The sequence below is a fragment of the Fundulus heteroclitus genome, unplaced genomic scaffold (assembly GCF_011125445.2).
Source record: "Fundulus heteroclitus isolate FHET01 unplaced genomic scaffold, MU-UCD_Fhet_4.1 scaffold_58, whole genome shotgun sequence".
In the NCBI taxonomy this organism is placed as follows: domain Eukaryota; kingdom Metazoa; phylum Chordata; class Actinopteri; order Cyprinodontiformes; family Fundulidae; genus Fundulus; species Fundulus heteroclitus.
In genome coordinates this window covers 1,393,780-1,416,710 of record NW_023397011.1, presented here as the reverse complement: position 1 = coordinate 1,416,710, position 22,931 = coordinate 1,393,780, and the positions used below count along the sequence as shown (strand labels likewise).

At 42.6% G+C, this 22,931-nt stretch overlaps 1 protein-coding gene across 2 annotated transcripts in view; it reads left to right on the top strand.

Moving 5' to 3' along the window:
- Positions 1–2,262: 2,262 nt before the first annotated feature.
- gmeb2 (glucocorticoid modulatory element binding protein 2) overlaps positions 2,263–22,931 on the top strand; it is an 81,265-nt gene continuing 60,596 nt past the window's right edge. The window contains exon 1 of one of the 2 annotated variants that reach the window (XM_021313175.2): positions 2,263–2,519. The gene's annotated coding sequence lies outside the window, so the exon portion shown is untranslated. Of the gene's footprint in view, positions 2,530–22,931 lie in introns of both variants that reach the window. The other variant, XM_012856866.3, reaches the window with a different exon arrangement.

The following is a 22,931-nucleotide window of genomic DNA, read 5'->3' as shown; positions in this document are numbered from 1 at the left end:
GCAGACTGCAGAGGAACCGTGGGGTGCGATTACTTTCCATCTATGTGATCTCTGCTCTGTTTCTCAATAAAAGTGCTGGAACTATATCACCGCCGTCTCCTCATTTAGTAAAGATGGGAACTCAGTTATCTTTGCTTAGAATTCCACCAAGAATTCCCATAACACAAAACAACCGTTTTTCTTTTCTTTTTAAAATAACACATATTATCTTTAATAAAAGAAAAAGTGAAATAGCAGAGGTTTTCCATTAAAAACGGTTTGTGTGTCCTGAGTGTCTGGAGAGAATTTGTGATGGCCGTTTCTGACTAGCATTGTATTCATAAAATAATGTATGGAGTTACCCCGCCTCTCGTCCATTGACAACTGGAGATAGGCACCAGCACACCCCGCGACCCCAATGGGGATAAGCGTGTTAGAAAATGGATGGATGGATGTAGTTTTATATTTTGAGCTCAGTCTGACCCATACTCCGGAACAGTAGGTGGCGGTAATGCTCCTTTAAATTGTTTGACAATCACCTTACAACCTTTTTTTCATTTATTATTATTTTTTTTTTATTTATTAAACATTTTTAACAAATGTACAAGATCGCGTGGCATGTACTTACATGAAGAGATCAAGTCTTACACGCTTAAGGCACACATGTAATTATAAGACAACAAAAAAACAGTAAAATAAATAAAGTAAAATGAAAATATAAATAAATAAACTTTGGCATCAAACAGAGGGATGGCAGAATGACAGAAACACACAGAGAAAGACAGAGGGGCGTTATTTCTCAAATAAATTCAGATCATTATAGGCGTCCAAGAGCTGTATTCCATGTTTTTTTTTTTTTTTATCAGTTTTAAGGTTCTGAAGTGGTTGTCCATTAGAAGATTTTTAAAGGCTGAAAAGTCAGGTTTTCTATTACCCCATTTACAGGAGTGGATGAAGAATTTTGCGAAGATCAGCAGCAGGTTGTTAAGAATGAGGTCAGTTCTTCTGTCTGTGTTGGTGGTTCCAAATATTATATCCTCTCTTTTTAAGGGATGATGTAGGGACAGTTTTGTTGAGATCCAGTCCTGAACGTTTCTCCAAAATGTACTAGTGTGCACACAATAAAAGAAGAGATGATCTGTTGTTTTAATGTTGTTGTCACAAAAGGTACAGGTGTTAGTATCAAAGTTGAATCTTTGCCTTAATAGTTCTCTGGATGGAAAATGTTATTGAGAATTTTGAAATGAACTTCTTTAGCTTTAGGACTTAGAGGGTATTTGAGGTAAGCAGTTCTCCACTTATTAACCTATGAATCAGAAAACAAATTTAAAATGGAGTTTTTATTTGGTCTGAAAGGTAATATAGAATTAGTTAGATGCTGACACATCCTTTTGTTAGAGTTACTTTGGTCCAAAAGGTTAACTCCATACAATTGAAGAGCGGGTAACTGAAGGTTAGCTAATTGAATCGTTATATGTTGAACCAGATATTTGACTCCAGCAGGGATAGAGTTCATTACTGTGGTGAACTGAGTGCGTGAGCAATACAAATTATATAATAAGCAAAATTCGTCATAAGACAACCAATCTCCACTGTCATTAAGAAGATGTCTTATGGACCAAATACCTTTTTCCATCCAGAGATCCAAATACAGAGACTTATTTTCGTGTAACACATCTGTTGTACCAGATGGGCGTTTGGTGAGGAGTTAAGTTGTGTGTGTACATAGGTTTCCAACACAACAGAACCTGCTTGTGAAAGGCAGATAACTTAACAGGAAGTCTGTCGACACTTAAGTCACATCTAAGAACAAAATCTAATCCTTTGATTTTTTTTAACAAACCTTAGGGGAGACAAAACCAGATACTATTTCCATTCATTAAAAAAAGATTTCAACTAATTTACTTTTAAGACCGCATTTAAACAATCAAAGTCAATAGCTTAAACCACCATCTTTAACCATATATGCTTTCTTTAAGTAGTGGATTCGATTTTTCCAGGTGAAATTAAAGTTCAACTGATTTATAGCTTTAATGTATTTGTTAGGAATGGCCAAAGGATAAGCTGCGGGACAGTGACTCCATTTTGGTTAATTAAGTTTCCAAAACAGGGTCAGATCTCTTAGGGTCACCGTAAAACCCAAGGGTTTAGTTAAATGATTGTTTTTTGAGGACGTTTATCCTGATTCACACTCCTTACTGGTTGGTAGCGGTAATGCACAACATCGTTGTTTGTCAACCGCCAATAAACCCAAGAAGAAGAAGAAGAAGAAGAAGAAGAAGATGAACCCAAAGAAGAAGAAGAAAAAGCGGAAGAGACGAATGTAAACAGAAATATCATTTCAGCTGCAAATAAAAAATAGTTTTGATGTTCTTCTCGGAAAATTTAAGTTGTATACATAATTAGATATAATTAAGTAATATAAATGAGATATCTGTCAATTGGATGGTCTCCGTTTTGTACTGAGTGCAGTTTCAATCTAACTGGATCCTTTGGAGAACAAAATTGTCTTCACCTTTAGGAGGGACAATAAGCAAACAGTGAGTAAAGGTAAGATTTCCTCTGTTTAATCAGAGCTTTATGGCAGCTACTCTGAAGAACACGGCTAGTGGTGATAAAGCTGTGCAGTGACAGGAGCTGTTTGCTTCCTTTTAAGACTCTGATCATGTTAGAAAAGCCCTGGATGATACCGCCCGTTGTTCCCAAGAAGAGAATTTCTCAGTTTGAACGGAAGCTAAAATAGAAGAGAAAGTAACAGCTAAAGTGTTTGACAGAAAAGCTCTATTATTGAATGAGTTATGTTCAGCATCAAAAATAAAAAGCGAATTCACTCTTTTCATCTGTTTCTCTGTTTGCTAGAAAAAAATATCTTACTCCAATTACTGAAAGTTCCTGCACTCAAAGCTACATAAGCACTTGATAATTTATCTGATCAGCAGTTCCTGCTTTACAGCGCTATTGAAGTGACTTTAATCATCCATCCATTTTCCAAACCGCTTTATCCCTCATGGGGTCGCGGGGGTTGCTGGTGCCTATCTCCAGCGTTACAGCGCTATTGAAGTGTTCGGCTCATATTTGGTTCCGCTTTTAAATCACCGAAGTGCAAACGAGGCTGTTGTTAGCAACCGATTCATCCAAAATGTTGTAACTATGGTTGCATCCGAAAACGTCTTGTTGGGTAAGGACTCTTCCACCAAAGAAGAAGTGCGTTTGAATAGTACAGTGAGTGGATAAGGAGGGAGGAAAAGAAACCTCATATGGGACTTTTCTACGGACTCCACTGGGCCGGTGTTGTGCCGAAAAATGCCTCCCTGCCGAGATATGCGTCCCCTGTCGCGGGAGCGCGCATCGCTCTGTACAGCTGCATATCGACGAGGAAAACGGATTAAAATATGACCAATGGAGCTACTTGTTCTTATATTAATGATATAAAAACGTTTAAATATACCTCTCGTGGGTAAAATGTGTTTTTTTTTTTGGCAGATTCAGTTACAAAATTACGGGTGTTATGAACAACATTTAAACCTGTCAACATCTGCTTTTTAACTGCGGTGTCTGGTCTTGATTTATTTGTTCTGGTCTCGTGTCATTCACACACAACAACAAACCATGAGAGCCGACGTGATTTTTGAAACCGCAAGGCTTTGTCTTAATCGAAAAAATTCAAACGCGTATCTACACAGCACAGCGTTGACAGACCAGTGTGTTGTATTCACGAGTCAGTTAGCTATGGTGCATTGAGGAGCATGGGACATTTCATCATTATAAGGAAAGAGGCATAAAACGTAACATAACTCACACAATAATGCATTTATCTAGAAACAGTGTGGGCTTTCTTACAATACTGAATGCTCTATAATTGCATTTCTGTTATATGTAAATTATGCACATCTGCAAGCTTTTTATTCTGAAAAATCTGTAATATTACAGCAGCCAATTATCAAAGTTTTTCAAAAGCCTATTTAAAAGCTCCAAATGGGGCTTCAGATCATACAGCGACAATTGCGCTGTTATTGTTTTACAGGGCAGAATTTGAATTTGCTGACCCTTATCCTTTAACTACAAATGGCTATACAGGAATACAAGTGTCAACTCCTCTGAGACAGCAGGGGGTGCAATTTTCGGCAAGGAGCTGCCGAAAAATGCCCCCCCCCCCCCTAGATTGTAGACTAAAAATTGTCACACACACATGAAATTCACACTGGTAGCTCAGAACACTTGTGTAAGTATGTAGAAAAAGTTACATCAACTAAATGTTTATATTTCTGGAAAACAGCAGGGGGGGGGGGGGCAATTTTCGGCAAGCAGCTGCCGAAAAATGCCCCCCCTAGATTGTAGACCAAAAATTGTCACACACACATGAAATTCACACTGGTAGCTCAGAACACTTGTGTAAAGATGTAGAAAAAGTTACATCAACTAAATGTTTATATTTCTGGAAAACAGCAGGGGGGGCAATTTTCGGCAAGGAGCTGCCGAAAAATGCCCCCCCCTAGATTGTAGACTATAAATTGTCACACACACATGAAATTCACACTGGTAGCTCAGAACACTTGTTTAAAGATGTAGAAAAAGTTACATCAACTAAATGTTTATATTTCTGGAAAACAGCAGGGGGGGCAATTTTCGGCAAGCAGCTGCCGAAAAATGCCCCCCCTAGATTGTAGACTATAAATTGTCACACACACATGAAATTCACACCGGTAGCTCAGAACACTTGTTTAAAGATGTAGAAAAAGTTACATCAACTAAATGTTTATATTTCTGGAAAACAGCAGGGGGGGCAATTTTCGGCAAGCAGCTGCCGAAAATTGCCCCCCCTGCTGTTTTCCAGAAATATAAACATTTAGTTGATGTAACTTTTTCTACATACTTACACAAGTGTTCTGAGCTACCAGTGTGAATTTCATGTGTGTGTGACAATTTTTAGTCTACAATCTAGGGGGGGGGGGGGGGCATTTTTCGGCAGCTCCTTGCCGAAAATTGCACCCCCTGCTGTCTCAGAGGAGTTGACACTTGTATTCCTGTATAGCCATTTGTAGTTAAAGGATAAGGGTCAGCAAATTCAAATTCTGCCCTGTAAAACAATAACAGCGCAATTGTCGCTGTATAATCTGAAGCCCCATTTGGAGCCTTTAAATAGGCTTTTGAAAAACTTTGATAATTGGCTGCTGTAATATTACAGATTTTTCAGAATAAAAAGCTTGCAGATGTGCATAATTTACATATAACAGAAATGCAATTATAGAGCATTCAGTATTGTAAGAAAGCCCACACTGTTTCTAGATAAATGCATTATTGTGTGAGTTATGTTACGTTTTATGCCTCTTTCCTTATAATGTTGAAATGTCCCATGCTCCTCAATGCACCATAGCTAACTGACTCGTGAATACAACACACTGGTCTGTCAACGCTGTGCTGTGTAGATACGCGTTTGAATTTTTTCGATTAAGACAAAGCCTTGCGGTTTCAAAAATCACGTCGGCTCTCATGGTTTGTTGTTGTGTGTGAATGACACGAGACCAGAACAAATAAATCAAGACCAGACACCGCAGTTAAAAAGCAGATGTTGACAGGTTTAAATGTTGTTCATAACACCCGTAATTTTGTAACTGAATCTGCCAAAAAAAAAAAAACACATTTTACCCACGAGAGGTATATTTAAACGTTTTTATATCATTAATATAAGAACAAGTAGCTCCATTGGTCATATTTTAATCCGTTTTCCTCGTCGATATGCAGCTGTACAGAGCGATGCGCGCTCCCGCGACAGGGGACGCATATCTCGGCAGGGAGGCATTTTTCGGCACAACACCGTACTCTACTCCACACTGCGCGCTTTGAGTTTTTCCACTGGCTTTTCCCCTACCCATCGGGATGTAGCAACCAGCGATATCAAAACAAGCACAAAACAAGCACAATGTGTAAATAAATTTCTGCTGAAATGCTTTTTTTGGCTATTAAACTAAGATAGACATGGTATTACTTGTTAATTATTGTTCATTATTTATTCTTTTTTTTCCACGTTCTCTCATTCATACATCTAATCTGCTTTCTGTACACTCCAAAAACAATAATTTCTTAATATTTTTGTATGCTGTTTATAGCCACTTGCATACACTTTAAAAAAAAAAAAGCCTGGAAAAGGGTTTAAAATTTCCAGGTCATCCGTGTTTTACACTCTGCTTGCAACTGGACCAGGAGCCTAATACCCTTGAATGAGAACCGTTTTGCATGACTGCCTTCTTGCATGTGCTGACACTTTGTAAGTCCAGGGTACTTCATTTGGCAATGTGATTAAGCCTTAGTTTAAGTCCTGTTCCATTCCCCCAGCTGGCTCCAAAACGCTGGCTAAAGGCTGTGGTCCCCTGCTGACCGCGGCTAATGGCTTTCTCATCAAAACCTTTGGTGAAAGGTTGGTGGCTGTCTGTTTTCACGACCGTGACTTCCAGTGGAACTTTGTAGTGTCTGCGAGCTCAGTTCCCATCATAGGTGCTGACCAATGTTCCCCCTAATTTTTCATGTGTCTGAGCAAACACACAAACTCCCTGAGCGTTCACTTGACCTCTCTGAGCAACATTACACATGCACTGTGGCTATATCAATGTTACGCCTGTCAAAAACCTGAGAGTATAAGATTATAACAAGTTACCGTAGATGGCTTAAAATAATTAAATTCTAGCAATAATTTTTTGATTACTTAGTTTAGATACAACTGATTTAGCCTGATTACCTGAAAAAGACAAAAAAAATTTTTGCAATGCAATGACATTTAGCACAAGCATGCGGTACTGTAAATCTCTCTCTCTCTCTCTCTCTCTCTCTCTCTCTCTCTCTCTCTCTCTCTCTCTCTCTCTCTCTCTCTCTCTCTCTCTCTCTCTCATATTCTCTCTCTCTCTCTCTCTCTCTCTCTCTCTCTCTCTCTCTCTCATAAGACAAGAAAGATATAGACAGTTGCCTGAGGTAGAATAGAACAGGGAATAAAAGATTATGTGATATTATCCCAGTTTTATGCCAGCATTTCTACAACTCCTAACTTATTAACAACATTTAATGAATAATATCCATAAATGTAAAGTCTTAATAACTCTACAATACAGAAGAACCCGAACTGAAATTTTAAGTTCGCCTTATTTTTCTGTCCGTCTCACTTCTCCAGTGGTTGTAGATTTTGTCCAGGTTGATTGATTCACCTCCGTCTTGTGTTGACTTTATGCGCATCAGCTCCCCCAAAACATCTCCCAGAGCTGTAAGAGTACCGTTGAACTTTAAATCACTCAGCTTTTTGTAGCAGTAATTTGCCACGAGGATTCCTGTTGTCATTGGTTTCTCTTTTGCAGTATTCTTCAAGTACAGTGTGGTTGCTCAGAACAGAACAGCATTAAAAGCTTAGTGCCGTGACAGCCATCGGACTTCACTCAGAGGCCTGAATAACAGTGTATCTTAATTGAGAATCTTTGCTAGGTCCTCCATTTTGCCCCTCTTCACAGTGGACCGAGAAAAAGTGGAATATACAGTTTGAAGAAGAGTTTCCACATCTCACATCAAAGGCACATCTTTCCAGCCATCATCAATGCCCAGGTCCTCTCTATGGGCCACACAATGTTGTTTGGTTAGGTGTGGTATTTGTCTTTTTAATAATGCTGCAACTCCATTATGCTTCCCCAGCATTACTGAGGCACCATCAGATGTCAGCATTACCATCTTCTGCAAGTCCATTGCATGGTTAGAGTAGAACTAGGTGATAGTATGATATCAGCAGCAGTGCATGCTGTTAGCTGGATGATGCCATCTTTTTCCTCCCTGTATTTAATATACAAAACTAGTATTTTGTGCACCGTTCTGACTGTGCTCTCATCTACTATTAGAGTATGCCAGGGTGCATTTTAACACTGTGCATAGTTTTATTCTGCAACCTCATCGATCTCATTGATCGAGTTCACAAATTCAAAGGAATAATTTTTGCTTCGCCAGCTTTCTGGTACACTCACATACTTTGCCATGTGATCAAGGATTTGCTGCACCGATAGCATTGATGCATTTATTTTGATGGCGAGTAGAATGTCATCAATAAGAAGTTTAACTTGCTTAGGGTCAGATTTCTTTTTTTGTGACAGCTCATTCCTTTTTTCTCTATCTTTGGAGCTCTCCTGCAACAATGCACTGATCTTCATACCCATCTTGCATCTTTGTAAAATTCCAACAGCATTTAAATGAGTTTTATGCTGAATGTGAAGTTTAAGGTACTACTCAGTCCACACTTTTCCCTCTGAAAACTCGCTTGGTACTTTAGCTTCGCAGCATACTTTGCAGCGCAGCCCTTTCTCACTTGAAAAAGAAAAAATCTCACCCAGTTTCACCCCTCGTTCTTCTGTTTGTACATGCTCAAACAGACATTCCATTTTAAATGTACTGCATTTCTTTTTAGCTTTCACTTGATTAGCGGATGTTCCACAGCCAGGTCGTTTTGCCAAAATAAGAGAGCAGTTATCAGGATTTATCTCCTTAATTCTGTCTTTAGCATACAGTTAGCAAAAAATCGGCACATGCGCCTAGAGTTCTGCTTATGACAGTGATTGGCTGCATAGGTATAGGGATGAACCGCATCATATCATTGGCTGGACATAGATGCACACCGCAACATGCCTAACTATAAAGTCGTCTGCTCCACCTGTCAATCAACGGTGCGGTCCAATCAACACCTGGCGCTCACAGAGCAGGAGCGTGGAACACCATCTCACCAGAATTGCTAAATGGTACAAAATAACGTGGTTTATTATTACTTTGTTTACAGTTGAGCTTGGATTTTATTCACTGCGCAGCATAGATTTGTTGTGCGCGCTGAACTCAGATGCAGTGCGCGATTGCGCACTTGCGCAGCTTAGAGGGAACACTGGTTCCTCTATGCTCATGGGCTGCTTGTTGATGTTGCTAGCAAATGGTTGATTGACGCTGTGTCATTTTCTTCACTGCCTTGTATAACGCGAGGAACTGGGCCGTTAGTACATGTTAACTTAGTTTCTGGGGACGTTTTCCAGCCTTTATTGTCCGCGTTTCCTTCACTGACTGTCCCCACCTTTTCGAACACTGAAACAAAACGTGGGATAGAACATTATATCCCCACGACAGGGACTCCGGTGTTTGCGCATGCGTGCCGCCTTGATACAGCTAAACTGGTTAAGGAGTTTGCCAACATGGAGCACTTAGGCATTGTGCAGCACTTTAATAGTCAAAGGGCTTCCCCGTTGCATATGATGCCAAAGGCAGACAGCCAGAGGTGGCCACTTGGGGATTTTTGACGTCTTAATAACGTCACAGAGAATGACCTTATCGTATTTCCCACATCCAGGATTTCTCTGTCCATCTCGGCGGGACCTCTATTTTTTTCTAAAGTGGATTTGGTGCGGGGCTCAGCCCGAAGAGGAAACATGGGTCCCCCTTCCAATGGGCTCACCACCTGTCAGAGGGGCCAAAGGGGTCAGGTGCACTGTACAATGAGTGGCAGTTGAGGGCGGAGACCTTGGCGTTCCGATCCTCGGCTGCAGAAGCTGGCTCTTGGGACGTGGAATGTCACCTCTCCGGTGGGGAAGGAGCCTGAGCGAGTGCGCGAGGTTGAGAGGTTCCGACTAGAGATAGTCGGAATCACCTTGACGCATGGTTCTGGCTCTGGAATCAGTCTGACTGTTGTTTGTGCTTATGCACCAAACGTCAGCTCAGACTACCCACCCTTTTTGGAGTCCTTGAAGGGGATACTGGAGAGTGGTGTTCTGTTGTTGGACTTCTGTGCTCGTCATGGATTGTCCATCACAAACACCATGTTCAAGCATAAGGGTGTCCATATGTGCTCTTGGCACGAGGACACCCTAGGCCGTAGTTCAATGATTGACTTTGTTGTCGTTTCATCTGACCTGCGGCTGTATGTCTTGGACACCCGGGTGAATAGAGGGGCGGAGCTCTCCACTGACCACTACCTGGTGGTGTGTTGGCTCCGATGGTGGGGGAGGAAGCTGGTCAGACCTGGCAGGCCTACACGTATTGTGAGGGTTTGCTGGGAACGTCTGGCAGAGTCCCCTGTGAGATGGAGCTTTAACTCCCACCTCCGGCAGAGCTTTGAACACATCCCAAGGGAGGCGGGGGACATTGAGTCTGAGTGGACCATGTTCCGCGGCTCTATTGTTGAGGCGGCTAGTCGAAGCTGTGGCCGCAAGGCTGTTGGTGCATGTCGCGGCAACAACCCTCGAACACGCTGGTGGACACCAGGGGTGAGGGAAGCCGTCAAGCTGAAGAAGGAGTCCTATTGGGCTTTATTGGCCTGTGGGACTCCGGAAGCAGCTGATATGTACGGGCAGTCAAAGCGGCAGGCAGCTCGGCTGGTCGTCGAGGCAAAAACTCGGGCGTGAGAAGAGTTTGGAGAGGCCATGGAGAAAGACTTCCATACGGCTTCGAAGCAATTCTGGTCCATTATCCAGTGTCTCTGGAGGGGGAAGCAGTGCAGTGCCGTACAGTGGGGGGGTCCACTGTTTATAGTGGGAGTGGTGTGCTGCTGACGTGGACTCGGGACGTCATGAGTTGGTGGGCGGAATACTTCGGAGACCTCCTTAATCCCACCAACACGTCTTTCATTGCAGAAGCAGACTCTGAGGACTCTGGGTCGGGTTCTCCCATCTCTGGTGCTAAGGTCGCCGAGGTCGCCGAGCTCCTCGGTGGCAAGGCCCGGGGGTGGATGAGATTCGCCCTGAGTACCTTAAGGTTCTGGATGTTGTGGGGCTGTGTTGGTTAATGCAGTTCTGCAGCATTGCGTGGACATCGGGGGCAGTTCCCCTGGATTGGCAGACTGGGGTGGTGGTCCCACTATTTAAAAAAGGGGACCGGAGGGTGTGTTCCAACTACAGAGGAATCACACTCTTAAGCCTCCCTATTCTGGGGTTCTGGAAAGGAGGGTCTGTCGGATAGTCAAATCTCGGATTCAGGAAGAGCAGTGTGGTTTTCGTCCTGGCCGTGGAACACTGGATCAGCTCTAAACCCTCAGCAGGATCCTGGAGCGGGCATGGGAGTTTGCCCAACCAGTCTACATGTGCTTTGTGGATCTGGAGAAAGCATTCGACCGTGTCCCACGAGGGGTCCTGTGGGGGTGGTGGGGGGTACTCCGGGAGTATGGAGTACCAGGCCCTTTAATAAGGGCTGTCAGGTCTCTGTATGACCAGTGTCAGAGTCTGGTCCGGATTGCCGGCAGTAAGTCAGACTCGTTTCCAGTGAGAGTTGGACTCCGCCAAGGTTGCCCTTTGTCACCGATTCTGTTCATAACTTTTATGGACAGAATTTCTAAGCGCATCCAAGGTGTTGAGGGGATCCGTTTTGGTGGCCTATTTGCAGATGACGTGGTCCTATTGGCTTCATCAGGGCGTGATCTACAGCTCTCACTAGAGCGGTTCGCAGTGTGAAGCGGCCGAGATGAGAATTAGTGCCTCCAAATCTGAGACCATGGTCTTGAGCCGGAAAAGGGTAGAATGCCTTCTGTGGGTTGGGGAGGATGTGCTACCCATAGTAGGAGGAGTTTAAGTATCTTGGGGTCTTGTTCACGAATGAGGGGAAAATGGAGTGGGAGATCGACAGGCGGATTGGTGCGGCGTCTGCTGTGAAGTGGACACTGTACCGGTCCGTCGTGGTGAAGAGAGAGCTGAGCCAAAAGGAGAAGCTCTCAATTTACCGGTCGATCTACGTTCCTACCCTCATCTATGGTCACGAGCTTTGGGTCGTGACCGAAAGAACGAGATCCCGGATACAAGCGGCCGAAATTAGTTAAGTGTGTCTGGGTTCTCCCTTAGAGATAGGGTGAGGAGCTCAGTCATCCGGGGAGGACTCAGAGTAGAGCTGCTGCTCCTCCACGTCCAGAAGAGCCAGTTGAGGTGGCTCGGGCATCTAGTTAGTATGCCTCCTGGACGACTCCCTGGTGAGGTTTTCTGGGCATGTCCCACCGGGAGGAGGCCCAGGGGAAGACCCAGGACTCGCTGGAGGGACTATGTTTCTCGGCTGGCCTGGGAATGCCTTGGGATTCCCCCGGAGGAGCTGGCCCAAGTGGCTGGGGAGAGGGACATCTGGGCCTCCCTACTGAAGCTGCTACCTCCGTGACCCGACTCCGGAAGACGATGGATGGATGGATGGATGGATGGATGGATGGATGGATGGTGCGGGGTTATCACCAAGTTCCATGGAGCTCAGGATGTTCCTAAAACCGCTGTAATTACTCCATTTGGTCTGTCCAGGTTTCGTGGCTTAAAGGCGCCGCTCAAATCTTTCAGCGGTTGATGGATTTGGTCCTGCCCAGGTTGCCATTCGTCTTTGTATATTTGGAAGACATCTTTGTGGCCAGCAGCTCTACCGTACAGTACATGTCCCACCTGTATCAGGTTTTTCATCGCCTTGTAGCACATGACCTGATTGTCAACCCAGCAAAATGCCAATTTGGTTGCCAGTCATAGATGTTTTTGGCCTACATTTTGAATTCCACACATTGTCCAGCATGGTTGCTGGGAAGTGAATATTCCCTTCTTTAGTTTTCGTGTTGTAAAAAAATCTTACCATATTTTTCCAACAAAGGGTTTTCCATATTTTAGAACTAGTTGTGTTCTGCTGTGTTTCGCGTATATTGTACCACATGCTCTTGGTTATTACCACCCTTAATTATTTTTCTCATCTTGCTTTAATATATAGCCTTGAAATGTTCCTGTTTGCCATTAGTCCCTGATAGAATTTTTATATTTCTGTTTAGTATTAGTAGTACTATATTCATGGCCTAGAATTTCCGTAATTGTGTTTTAATCCAATTCAATTCAATTAAATTTTATTTATATAGCGCCAATTCATGTCATCTCGAGGCACTTTACAAAGTCAAAATCAATCATATTATACAGATTGGTCAAAAATTTCCTATATAGGTGACCAGTTAATTGCTTCAGAGTCTCGACAAGCAGCATTCACTCATGGAGAAGCGTAGAGCTACAGGGAGAGTCGTCTGCATTGTCCATTGTCCATTAGCGGGAAGGAAAAACCCCCAGCAAAACTGGGCTCAGTATGAACGGTCATCTGCCTCGACTGACTGGGGGTTACAGAAAACAGAGCAGAGACACAACAAGAGAGACAAACGAGCACAGAAGCAAACATTGAGGCAGTAAAATGGGGATCGAACTGGGTACTTGGATCCTTCTCTGAGTGCAAGCGCGCTGCTCTAACCACTAGGCCACCACTCCCCCTTAGTGAGAAAAATAGATCCTGAAGTCCTCCAGTAGCCTAAGCCCATAGAAGCACATCCCCATAGGTAGGTCAGGGCAACATAAGCCACTCTAGTTATAAGCTTTGTCAAAAAGGAAAGTTTTAAGATTAGTCTTAAAAGTAGACAGGGTGTCTGCCTCACGGACCAAAACTGGGAGTTGGTTCCACAGGAGAGGAGCCTGATAGCTAAAGGATCTGACTCCCATTCTACTTTTAGAGACTCTAAGAACCACCAGCAGACCTGCAGTCTGAGAGCGAAGTGCTCTGTTAGGAACATACGGGGTAATCAGAGCTCTGATATATGATGAAGCTTGATTGTTAAGGGATTTATACGTTAGAAGTGTTAATTTCTCCTGTTATCTTCCAATCACGGCATCCTCCCAAACATGATTACCTCATCCTCAGTAAATGAGGCAGTGTTGAACGAATCTTTAGAACCTGGTCGGTGTTTGAACTGTAGAGCTTTGTGAGCTATCTAACTTAATCTAAACCTGCTTATATGTTAGACCCAATCCCAACCAAGTTATTTAAGGAGGTGGTCCCTTTGATTAATGCCCCTATTTTAGACATGATTAATCTATCCTTAGTAAATGGATATTTACCACAGGCTTTTAATGTAGCTATTATTAAACCTTTACTTAAGGAACCATCTCTTGATCAAGATAAGTTAAGAAATTACAGACCTATATCCAATCTTTTCCTTTCAGAGTTTCATTCAGGCTTCAGAGCTCATCATAGCACTGAAACAGCTCTGGTGAAGGTTACTAATGATATTCTCATGGCCTCAGATAATGGACGTGTTGCATTTAATACAGTTAATCACAATATTCTCCTAGGAAGACCTGAACATACTGTAGGGATTAAAGGCAAAGCATTAAGCTGGTTTAAATCTTATCTGTCTGACAGATTCCAGTTTGTTCATGTTAATAATAAATGTTCTTCAAACTCTAGGCTCACTGGTGGAGTACCACAGGGTTCAGTCCTTGGGCCAGTTCTTTTTGCTATATTCAATTCAATTAAATTTTATTTATAAAGTGCCAATTCATGAAACATGTCATCTCAAGGCACTTTACAAAGTCAAATTCAATCCTATTATACAGATTGGGTCAGATTATACATATTCTATATATATATGCTTCCGATTGGCAAAATTATCAGGACAGCATGGGATTAATTTCCACTGTTATGTTGATGATTGTCATGGTTTGGGTGTGGCGAGGACCTGTGACCCAGTGAACAACCCAGCCAAGGCGGGTGAAAGGGGTCTCGGAAAGAGGGAAAAAGTCAATGCAAAGTTCAGGAGGAGACTGGGGAACGCTGGAGAACTCAGGAGACTGGGGAACACTGGAGAACTTGAGTGGTGACTGGAGAGTGCTGGAGGAGCCTCCGGTGGGCGGCTTCGGCGTGACAGGGACTGTGGTGGGCGTCGTGGATGGCAACCCTGGCGTAGGAGAGATGGATGCGGGCGTCAAGGAAGGCGACTTCGACGAGGCAGAGTCTGATGCGGGCATCGTGGAGGGCGACCCAGACAAGGCTGGGTCTTATGCGGGTGTCGCGGAGGGTGACCCCGGTGAGGCAGAGTCTCAGGCGATCGGCGGAGCAGCAGAGTCTTAGGCGGCTGGCAGCGGAGACCCACTTGGGTCCCTTTAGCACCCTGCTCTGGAGCGCCGGCTGGAAGCGGGTCCCCCTGGACCACCTCACGGAACTCGCGAGCGATGGAAGGAGGCGGGTCCCCCTGGACCACCTCATGGGACTCGGGAGCGACGGAAGGATGTGGATCCCCTTGGACCACATCACAGGATTCGGGAGTGGTGGAGGTAGGTGAGTCCTCCTGGACCCCATCCTCACGGGCCTCGGCAGCCGGTGAAGCAGCAGCAGAGCTCACGGTGGCCAGCGTAGCGGCAGAGGAGCTCACAGCGGCCAGCGAAGGGGCAGCAGAGCTCTCAATAGCCAGCAAAGGGGCAGTGGAGCTCTTGGTGCCCGGCAAAGCAGCAGCGGGACTCTTGGCACCCGGCGAAGCAGCAGCAGGAGTCCCTGCGGCGGGCATGGGAGCGAACCAGTTGGGGGGCTGTCAGGCAGATTTGAACAGTGCGAAGCAGGTGGGGAATCGGCATTGGGTGAAGTCCCTCGCGGAGAATTAATGGGACTTCAGCCCAGATCGGCTCCGCATCCTTCCCCTCAGGCTGGGACTTCCTGCTCTGCCACCAGAGAAACTCCACCTGGGAAAAAACCTCTTGCCATATTACCTGGTCCTCATGTAGTCAGGTCATTTCTGTCATGGTTTGGGTGTGGCGAGGACCTGGGCATCAACGAGGCAGAGGTGAGCGCATGGTGAAAGGGAGGTTTAATCAAAGCAAAACTTACAGAAAGGCTCTGGAGAACTGAACACAACTCAGGGCAGCGGCAACCCAGGGAGTACAGCAATGCAGGAAAGAACACGGGAGAACATAGAATGACCCGACAACGGGGAAACAAACACATGTACCTTAAATACAGGTGGGAATCAAGGGAACACAGGTGAGTCTGATCAAATAATTAAGTCCAAGGCCCGGAGGTCCCGACAATGACACTCATTCATAAATTCTGATGAATCCAATCAATTACTTCGACTACAGGCATGTCTTGATGACATCAAAACCTGGATGATTTTAAATTTCCTGCTTTTAAATTTTGACAAGACAGAAGATTTAATCTTTGGACCAGAGTCCTCTTAATCACTTGTTTAATCTTGATGGCATTAAATTGGCCTCTGGTAATAAAATAAAAAATCTTGGTGTTATTTTTGACCACGACATGCCATTTAAATCCCATATTAAACCAGAGTTTCCTTTTTTCACCTCTGGAATATTGCCAAGATTAGAAATATTCTGTCCAGGGGCGGTGCTGAAAAACTAGGCCAGGGGTGTCCAGCTCCAGTCCTCGAGAGCCGGTGTCCTGAAAGTTTTAGAGGTTTCCCTGGCCCCACACACCTGAATCAAATAGCACAATTAGCTCCTCAGTATGCAGTCAGGTTCTTCAGAGTCCAGCTAATTAACTGATTATTTGACTCAGGCATGTCAGACCAGGTACACATCTAAAGGTTGCAGGACACCGGCTCTCGAGGACTGGAGCTGAACACCCCTGAACTATGCCATGCATTTGTTACTTCAAGGCTAGACTATTTTAATCCTTTACTATCAGGAAGTCCACAAATGCAGTTCAATGTATTCAGCTGATCCAAAATGGTGCAGCAAGAGTTCTGATGAAAATCAACAAGAGTGGTCCTATTTCTTAAATTTTAGCTTGCCTTCATTGGCTTCCTGTTTTAAAATGTTCCTTCTCATGTATAAAGCCCTTAATAATCAAGCTCCATCATACATCAGTAGGGCTGGGTATTTTAGCCAAAGTCCTGGATAGATTAGATTTCAGTTCATACAGCTCTGAACCAATTAATTTTGATTAAGTTTGATTTGATTCAATCTACTCTTACAATAATGAAAGTGGCTCAATTGTGTTACAAAATACACATGTATTTCAAAGTGCAGACTTGTAAACCGGACAGTTTACACCTGGGATGTTAACAAAAGTGTCTCAAGTCTCAAAAGTGCAAATTTGTAAAAAGCAAAGCATTGCAAGTGAATAGGAACTGTAACTACAACATTCCATCACTGCAATTTGCATAAAAGCATTTTCTCTTTTTAAGGACCATAAAAATACTGGCAACTAAACACAAAGTAAATTAAACTGCCAAGTCAATTTATTTTTTTTTCTTTTCACTTCTAACTAAATTGTGAGATTCTTGTGAAGGAAAATTTGTTCATTGACATGATCTGTGTTCAGGCAGGTCCTTTTTTGCAGTGACGATGTCACCAGCTGTTGGAAATACGCTCTTCGATGCAATACTGTTCCCTGGGACATAAAGATAATGTATTGCAAGGCGAGTCAACAGTGGATACTCCCTTTCATTTGACTTCCACCAGATGAAAGGATTCTCATTCAGCCCAGCAGGATTTTCAGCTTTGTATCTTTGGACTTTATCTTCAGCCCTCATTGCTGGAGTTTTTAGTCCCTGATCCTTTACTGTTGCTGAATAGACAAGGAGAGACTCCAAGGTGCTCGGCAAAGTATCCTCAGCTCTTTTATCGGCATCACTGCTATCATTATCTTACTGTTCAATTGGACTGAAAAAAAGAAAGATTGAACATAATTTAACTCTTAAATCAAGTAATATTCTTTCTAATCCAATCATTTAATCATCAGTTAAAACATTTTTATTAAATAAAAACATTTCTAAATACTTACATCACGTGCAGCAGTGGCAGCCTCAGTCTGCAGCCTGGTGAAGGTGTCATTTGGCTCTGCAGCAGATAGGAATGGAAGGGCCTTTATGCGAGGATCCAGTGCTGACGCTGCATACAAAGTGTCCCTCTGTCCATCATATTTTGAGCAAAAAAAGTTGTAACAGTTTGAGTGAGGATAAATACATGATGGAATATGAGTCATTGACTGCTATAACTAAGAAAATGCACATATAAAAGACAAAAGAAATAAAATGCATAGAGATGTCGTGTCCCCAAGTTATTCTTCACAGCAGCCTACAGCGCTGTCCACATAGTTGGTTGCTTGTCCTCTGACATTGCTAGTGTAGCTTCTTTCATCGGTTTCAACAACCAAACCAAATCTTCAGCAAGCAATTGTTACATCCTCCTCTGTTAAGGTGCACAAATCTTATTCATCCCTGCGCACGCCTTGTGAAAAGAGAGTAGCAGAGATGGCTGGTAGTTGCTCTAAAAAGCTCTCCAGTATTTCCAGTGCACTGTTCCATCTCGTCACAACATCAAGTGGTAGCCTGTGCGTTGATAGTTGAAGCAGCCTCTGTTTTTTTTTGCAGCGTTGTCTGTAAAAACTGCTGGGTGTTTGCTGGTCAGAATTATAAGTATACATCTCGTCAACATATCGGCTATATTTGTAGCGGTTTGGCTCAAGGTACTGTAGCACATGAGACGCTAGGCGGCAGTCATTATCGATGTAGTGGGAAGTCACTGTCATGTAGGATTGCGTTGACAGCGATGTCCATGTGTCACAAATTATGCCGACTCTCTGCTAACTGCATTTTTATTTGGATGTCATCTTTCACTTGTGTGTATATCATTAGGATAACAGTTTCAGTCAGATGTTTGCGTTTGTACCATAACGTAGTGTGGTTCGAGCACATGAATGAGCCACTTGAAGCCTTCATTTTCCACTACAGAGTTGGGGTGTAAACCTTTGCACAAAAAAGTTGCGATGGCCTCTGTTATCTTAATGGCCCACGGATAATATGCTGGTAATGCTACAGAGTCCATCAATTTCTTTTGTTTCACTCCGGTAGGTTTGTTGTCGGATGTCGTATAGTGTGATATCTTGTCAAGTGATTTCTGAGATTTGTAGTGTTTCTACAACTGACCTCCACTTGACAGATCTTGCAAATCACTTTGGTTTTATCCACCACATTCTCTTTAGTTGTTTTAAATCCAAAAATTTTCCAGACGTCAGACTTCAGTTGAGATGGCTTTCAGAGCGGTGCGTTACTTGCGTGGGCCATTTTGCATTTACCCTCTTGACATCAATGTCAACCACGTCACTATAAAACTAATCAAGCTCATTCTCTACACATTGATTTTGCAAAATTTAAATGGAATCGATCCAACATCAATATCAGAGCTCTGATGACCCCGTATGTTCCTAACAGAGTTCAATTCAATTCAATTTTATTTATATAGCGCCAAATCATGAAACATGTCATCTCAAGGCACTTTACAAAATCAAGTTCAATCATATTATACAGATTGGGTCAGATTATACACATTGGTCAAAATGTCCTATATAAGGAAACCAGTTGATTGCATCAAAGTCCCGACAAGCAGCATTTACTCCTGGGGAACCGTAGAGCCACAGGGAGAGTCATCTGCATTGTACATGGCTTTGCTGCAATCCCTCATACTGAGCAAGCATGAAGCGACAGTGGGAAGAAAAACTCCCCAAACTCCCCAGAGCACTTCGCTCTCAGACTGCAGGTCTGCTGGTGGTTCCTAGAGTCTCTAAAAGTAGAATGGGAGGCAGATCCATTAGCTATCAGGCTCCTCTCCTGTGGAACCAACTCCCAGTTTTGATCCGTGAGGCAGACACCCTGTCTACTTTTAAGACTAGGCTTAAAATTTTCTTTTTCGACAAAGCTTAAAGTTAGAGTGGCTTAGCTTTACGCTGCGCTATCTCTATAGTTATGCTGCTGTAGGCTTAGGCTGCTGGAGGACATCTGGGTCTATTTTTCTCCTTCTTTAAATTCCTTTGAATCCCCCCATTTGGAATTAGGCTTGTATGTGGTCCGCGGCAAGTTACAAAAACTTGGAAGTGCAATATCTCGCGCCACAGCAGCTTGCGGAGCCCATGCGATTTTGTCACTTTTGGTGTGCTCTGTGCTCTGTTCAATGCGGTGAGTATAAAACTAGCTAAACTCACCCTCAGATTCCACATTCTCTGTGACTACTCCAAACGTAATCGTCGACAGACCCACCCTCCGTATTTCTCTGTCAAATTACGGGACAACTCCAACTTTCTGTTGCATTTCGGTCAGGCTCCGGCCGGGTCAAGCTCCACAGTTTCAATCGTAGCAAACAGGAAAAAGAACGTCAACAACCTCCGGTTTGTCAAAGTTAAATAGTGTAAATAGAGATTGCTAACCACAAATTTAATATATATTTTTTATATTCACAATAAAATTACCTGTTTTATTTAAATATTGAATGCAAACCACTCTTTTTGCACAAAATAAGGAAGCAAATTTGTCTTTACAACATTTAATTTGAAACGTGGCAATCCTCTCCAAAAAGATTCTGCTTGTAATGATGATGACCGTACATGCTCTCCTCAGGCTCTAAGGAACTTCAGAATGGAGCTAGACAGAGTAATAGTAGATGTAGTTGGCTTTGCTTGTCACTGACTTATGCAGGCGGTCTGGAATGGAACAGACATGTACAGTAGAGGAGGAATTGCAGAATTACGGGGTGAGTTGCGTTATTGTGCAGCCACAATAACGTAGCCACCCTTGCAGTCACCAACTTTTTTTGGAGGGGCCAATGTCAATGTAACTAGAGTCAGCCAGGCCAGTGACACCACCAGACCTAACAGCATGGCTGCAGCAGGTTAGCAAACCCTCCCTACATGGCAGTATCATCCCATCTCAGCCTTGGCATATAGTATGCTTGTGTTGTTTTGGATGTGCTCAGGGCAAACAGAGCATTAAAGGCATTATTGGACATTTCAGGAGAGTGTGTTCAAATTTAAAAAGATATTTGAATAAATACACATCCTTATTTCCTATTTCAGTAAGAAAAAAAATACGAATATGTTGAGTAAGTCACTTGGTCATGTGTTTGTGTGGTAATGCTTTCCTTGTTTTGTTTATTTTATATTATATTTGTGTTCTAACTCTGAATTATATGTTTATCTTCATTGTTGCTGTTATTATTACCATGACTGAATTAATGGATAGGGGGCGCTGGCCTGAAAAAGGTTGATAACCACTGCTGTAGATTAAATTTAACCACTAATTTGTCAACAATTGTCCACATTTTCCACATTGTCCACTTTGTTAAATCAACAAAATTTGTCCTTTGCATTTAACACAACCCTTATTGAGCAGCAGGCTGCTGTGCAGTACCCAGGAAGTGTTTTAGGGCTACGGGTATTGCTCAGGGATCTAAAGAGTCACTCTGTAGTATTTTAACCAGGTAGCTTTCAGCGTTCCCAGAAAGCCAGCGCTGTGCTTTAACTAATAGGCTACCACTCCTCTGTTTTTTGGTCTTATATAAGATGTATACTTATAATTCAAAAATAAATACAGACTTGGTCCATCTTTAGGAACCTTAATCATAGAATTCCACATGAAATATTAATTAGATACAATGTTCTTTAGGCTATCAGGACAGAAATCATCCTTGGATGATGGTCTTAAAAAATAATTAGCGTGGTGTTTTATATACTGGCCATATTTACCAGACTTTAAGATTGTTATTCAGCTGTGAGAGTCTTAAATTTGTATGTTTTGTCTAAACTAGTCCATCTCTACTGCATGCTTTATTATGAAAGCGACCCAACAACCGGTGTAATGTATTTTAACTAACTGCACTATCACCTGCTAACTGTGCTACTGTACTGTCAAATCGGCAACGCTTCTAAGTTCAATAGCAAACAGGAGAGAAGTTGGCCTCTTTCCACCACCAGGCACTCAGATCTCAAACTGGATCTCAAAGAGTGCTTTCTCTTACCATGTGATTTTTAAAATGGCCTTTGAAAAAAGCGTTTCAGAAAAAAAAAATAACTTTATAGTCTCCTGGACTTTTACCAAACTGAAATCTACGTTTAGTCTTTATGTGATATACAAATGTGCAAATTTACATTGGCCTAGGAAGATATTTGTGAAAAATACATTGATTTCTCCATTTCACAAACTTTTAACAAAACAGAGTGTGCAACTTTCAAAAACCTCAATACATGCAGTGAGAGAATTGTTACACCTTATTCAAGGAATACATCCTGAAAATCTGAGCTCATTACACCACCAAATTGTTTTTGGGTAAATTTCTGTAACTTTTTAAGGTTTTTTTCACACTTTTGGAAATAGGCCCCGCCCACTTGTTTCAATCATTACCATATTTAATACTTTAGTTCAGGCCTAGGACTAGAAGGGAATAAAGAAGGTTTTGTAAAAATCCGAACAGCCAATCTTGCGTAGTAGATTTCTAGACATCACAGCGCCCCCTAGTGATGACGACCCTCAATTGCGGGACACGTGTGCAAAAATCTTCCTTTTACACCTCAAGGAATTGTAATGCCAACTCAGACGTGACGAAACTGCATTAATTCGGGACGTGACGGACTGCATTTCCCATGATGCAATGTGGCCAAAATGGCCACCAACTCCCATCATGCAACACGGCAAAATGGCCGCCGATCGAGATAAGGTTGCCAACATAGACATATATAAAGTAGACCCCGCATCGACCGCTCTCGCCTATAGTCGCTGACGAGATTTAGGGGCGCCATCTTGGGGCGGTCGACAACTCCGCTAAGTCTAATGTGTTAACCAGGTGCAGAATCAATTTTAATCAACTATAACTCGTTTAATGTTGAACTAATTTTCACATTTGTTTTGCTTAAAACTTTAAAACTATAGCTATTATAACAAATGGTCCAATGCGTTTAAATAATCTTAGTGGGGTTAAAAGTAATAGAATTTTCTGACATGATGTATGTATGTTTCAAAACACAGCCACGCACACATTTTTTATAATTTTTTTATTGCTATATAAACAAACACATTTGTACATGTACATATGTACATATACTTCCCAAAAAGAACCCGTGATGGGCGAAATCTGTAAAGTAGTAACCTTTATTTTTTTTACAATTATTATATACAATTAAATACACTATAGTATATTGAAACCATAGAACAAAACCTTTTTACCGGCCCAAGCATTTGTTTAACAAATGAAAGTACTATATAAACGTTTTTTTATTATTATTTACAAATAAGCTGTAAAATAATAATTTTAATCAATACGAACTGAAGGCTTCAAATTGCGGAGATCAGCGTGGCCCACCGCGACCCGAGTCATTGGATTAGAACGGGAGAAAATGAAAAATTAATATTAAAAAAATAC